This window comes from Apium graveolens, chromosome 2 (genome assembly GCF_009905375.1).
Source record: "Apium graveolens cultivar Ventura chromosome 2, ASM990537v1, whole genome shotgun sequence".
Lineage (NCBI taxonomy): Eukaryota > Viridiplantae > Streptophyta > Magnoliopsida > Apiales > Apiaceae > Apium > Apium graveolens.
This window is the reverse complement of record NC_133648.1, coordinates 246,848,756-246,853,507: the sequence shown is the minus strand read 5'-3', so window position 1 is coordinate 246,853,507 and position 4,752 is coordinate 246,848,756.

Genomic DNA, 4,752 nt, shown 5'->3' with positions numbered 1-4,752 from the left:
TCATTTATACTTGTACATTGAACCGAAACTGAACATCTAATCTAGATATAAACAGTAACCAAATTTTGTACGTCTTAAGGGCCGTTTAACATTACTATGGCAGCTAAGGAAGAAGAGAGTCAGCTAGTACTACTTTCGATTGTCATTGCATTCGGATTTCAGACCCTTTTCCAATCTGCAGATTTGCTTTCTTGTCAAAAAGCAGTGAAAAACTCTTACCCTTTGAGCACGGTCATTCTAATTTTGACATTATATCCTTATCTTAGGTGTCAATTCATGAAGAGCTCCCTTAGATAGTGGTTCGTAGAGAACCATTATTTAAAAAATATAAATACGTAATTATTTCATTTTTCATCATATATAGTTACAAATTTTAATTATCAAATTAAAATTAAGTTGCACAAGTTTTTATTTAAAACATCATTGAAATTTGATGAAATTGTTTAAAGTGGTTCTGTAGTAAAATCACAATAAAATCACACTTATAAAAGATTATTTCACAGTAAAATCAAATTTAAAATCATTTTTTTTAAAATTTCAATTGTTAAACTTTTTATTATGTTTTAATATAATTATTATTCTACATTAACAAAGAATTTGATAAAATTTTATAATAGAATCAAGGGTTCTCTACGGTTATCGATATAAGAGGATTCTCTCTTGAAGAAATGCATCTTTATATTATATAATAAACGTAAGGTCCCGGTCATGTACCATTAATATAATATCGGCCGTTGATCTAATATTTTTTAAAATAAAAAGACGATAAATATTGAAATTTTATTAGAAAAATAAGACTCTAAAATTAATTTTGAAAAAATTTAAATACATTATTGTTATATTACTATTTAAACACCAATATGCGATATCCTGATACAATCATAAATAGAATATGATTAGTAGTACAATATCGTCATATAATCATAAATATAATATGATTAGTGATGTTATGTTCTAATACAATTATAAATAGAATGTGATTAGATGTTCAACCAATCATCATAAATATAAAAGTTATACATTATTTTAATACTATTCAATTATTACTATATATTTAAACACTAAAATCTGTGTACAATGATACAACCATAGATATAATCTGCTAAGATATTCTACTATATGCAGTTATAGAATATATCGCTAAAAAATTAATTCCATCCAACAACTAAATATCTGTATATTATTGCAACAAATTATCAAAAATAAAAATAATATTAAAAAAATTCAAAAATAACAATGTATGTAATGAATTTAGAAAAAAATGATAATAAAACAAATAAATTTTAGAAAATCGTTCATTGCACAAGTTATTAGCTAGTCTAAAAAAAATCTTTATGAGTTTTTTTTTACATTACTTAAATAACGTACAATATTCTTTTTGCTTGGATTTATGATTTATTGATTTGGTATAACACAATTTAGCATTGAACATGTACGGAGAGACGATCCTATTATTGACTGAACTACTAGTATTTCTGATTGATAGATTATTAGAGATTTGTAATTATTCATATAGATGAACAAAGTTTTCAAGTTTTGATTAGTATTGCATATTGATACAATATATATGATTCTCGAGTACTTTGAACAAAACTGCTAAAATGTGTAAAAAAAACGCCGGTATAGGCAAAATTAGCAAAATTAACAAAGGCATTTCATTATTGGATATATGGGTTGTTAGCATTAGTAAGTTCATATGTAGCTCAAATCAAACAAATGAATACTAATAAAATGTAGCTCAGTCACACATGACTGATCTGCCAACATTTCTGATTGCTAGATATAAGATATTTGTAATCATTCAAATAGATTAATAAAGTCTTCAGATTTTGGTTTATATATCGTGTTATTTACTAGTTCTGCAAGTTCAATACAATATATTTGATTTTCTAGTATTTTAAAACTACAAATATGTGCGAATAACCCATCAGTATAGACAAAACTAACAAAGGCATTTCATAATTGGGTGTATTGGACATAACAAAGGCCTTTTGTTACTGGAGTCTGGATATATTGGATTTCAGCATTATTAAGCTCATATGTAGCTCAAATTTAACAAATAAACAGTCGGGAAATAATAATTAACAGTAATCAGAAGTCAAAATCTTTGGCGGAAATGTATTCTGAAGTTGTGTTCTTGGCGCCAAACAACTGTCAGATTACCAAATTAATTTCCTGTTTATTCATGCTCAACTTTGTTGTTTACTCTGAAATATTCCGTTAATCTTTGATCTCATTAGTAGTATGACTAGTTAAGTTCGTTAACTGTAAAGATATAAAGATTAATCGCATTGACTATATCTACATTTCTTATCTTTTTGTCTTTTATCTTTTTCCAATATATCTGCTAGTTGTATGAGCTTTAATAATTGATTACTTTAATAAAGTGTGATAAGGGCACAACTTTCGTCATAAATAGAAGCTATAGAATTCTATTAACATAATTTCAATGTGTATAAATAATACTACAGTATATATCTTCCAAATATGAAGAAAATGTGTATTCAAGAATTAATATTGTTTAGACTTCCACGATAAAGAAGAAACCATGATCAAGAAGGAAAAAAAGAACAAGACTATCGAAGAAATGCTTTAATGTATCCTAGTGTTATATGTAATTAGTTATAAACTAGAGCTCATTATGCGAATCATCATCAGTATCAGTTGTTGTTCCTGCCCCAGATTTCAGATTTTTGATAAAATGATGTTCCTAATCATCTCATTCTCGTCTGAAAGTTTGGCGTCGTCATTAGTTCAAATTATAGTGTATTATATATATATGGGTCCCCTTCCCAAACCATGGCTGGTTGGAATTTTTTCAGAGTCTAACCCTTACGCAGTGGTTCATTGCGGAAAGTTACCCTTCCGTAATGGTTCATTGCGGAAAGTTACCCTTCCGCAATGGTTCATTGCGGAAGGGTATTAAATTACCTTTTTATCCTTGCTTCCGCTATGATTCATTGCGGAAGGACTGAAAATACCCTCTTGCCCTTAATACTTCCGCAATGATTCATTGTGGAAGTCGTGTACAGATATACCCTGCTAACCAACTGTTAGCAGTTTTATCAATTAAACAAAATTCTTGAGCGTTTTTTGGGCGATTCCGTGCGATCCTAGGGCGATTTCTAAGGCAATTGCAACTGATTCTTTTGTGTTCTTCTTCCTTGATTCAAAGGTTCGTTATTCTTCTTCCATTTTTTCTCTTGTATACGCACAAACACACACGAGATGTATGTATAGTACACACACAAGATGTTCTTGATTATACACATATGATAATCTTGATTATTTGTGTTGATTTTGTTCTTTTTTAGTCGAATTGTATGATGATTTTATTCTTTTTTAGTTCGAATTGTAGCATGATTTGATACTTTTTAGATTTAATTATATGTTCTTCATTTTTTCTGATTAATTAGTTCGAATTAGGGTTAGTATTAATTAGGAATTTTTAATTTTTTATTTCGAATTAATTAATTTTTATTACGAATTTGATGGGTCATTGTTTAAGTGTTGAGATTGATGATTTTTTGCTTAAGTGTTTGTGTAAAGTTGAGATTAAGCCTAGTTTGTTCTTTAGGAAAATAACAGATACCATAATATTCAAAAAGTCCACCAGTTATCAATCAACACATTTTCAACATAATTTTAGTAGAGTGAGAGATTTAACCTGTTATACCTGAGTGCAAAGACAGACTTGATTTGTAGGAGTATGCTTGAAAATAGTAGAGTGATCTTAGTCTGGTGAAGAGCTTCTCAGGTGCTCCACCTTGTACCTAAGCCTGCAGCCTTAACCAGCTTCACATGACTTACCGTCGATTTGCAGAGTTTTGCTTGGCAACATTTAGATTCAGTTGAAGAATCTAGTTTACAGGTCTACAGAATGAGCTAGAGAACACCAAGGCCACAAGTTCCCTTTCTTTCGATATTTTATCAACTTTGCAGCAAGATTAACAACTTAGGATAGTTTAGGAATATAAGAAGCAAATAGTAACTTTTCCAGCCTGTTTTATTAGTTCTACATGTGTAATAGAATGTATTTGTGTACAGATGTGAGGCACTTTGCATTCTAATATTACACAACACAAACTATGACGTTCAAATAAGCTGCTGACTCCTAACTTAATAATCAAATTATCTTATAATACATTTTCCAAGATCATCTGTTATATCCTTTGTGTTTGTATGCTTGGAAGAATGAATAGGTGTGAATCTTTAGAATAAGTTACAGTTTTCAGTCAGAAGATTTCAGTATCGTCGATCAATATCAAGATAAATTATTGCCGGAATCAGAAGGTCTAAATGTTTGCTTGATTATTTGGTTTTTAATTAGTTTATTAGAATGTCAAAACTTTAGTTGGTACTTCTTACATTACTTAATTCAAGATTGTTTTTTTTCTTTTGCTAATTACACAATATGTTTTACTCCTACTATCTTATGTTTTACGTTTACAAATGTAATCTTCTTTGCGCTTGCTTGGATGATTGAACATTCATAAATTCTGTTTGACATCTAATATAGATGAATGAAATACACATATTTCCATACCTGTGGTTTGCGATATACATGGCTGAATGACACTTGATGTTATAATTTGTGGCTAGATGTATTCTACAATTCACCATGATGTACCGGGTATAATCATAATGTTGATAATTCTAAATGTCTTTATGGTTATGTTGAAATCACTTTATTTTTTTCCCTCTTCTTGGGAATAAGTAATGATGGTAGCATTTAGTCTGAACTGGCTGACC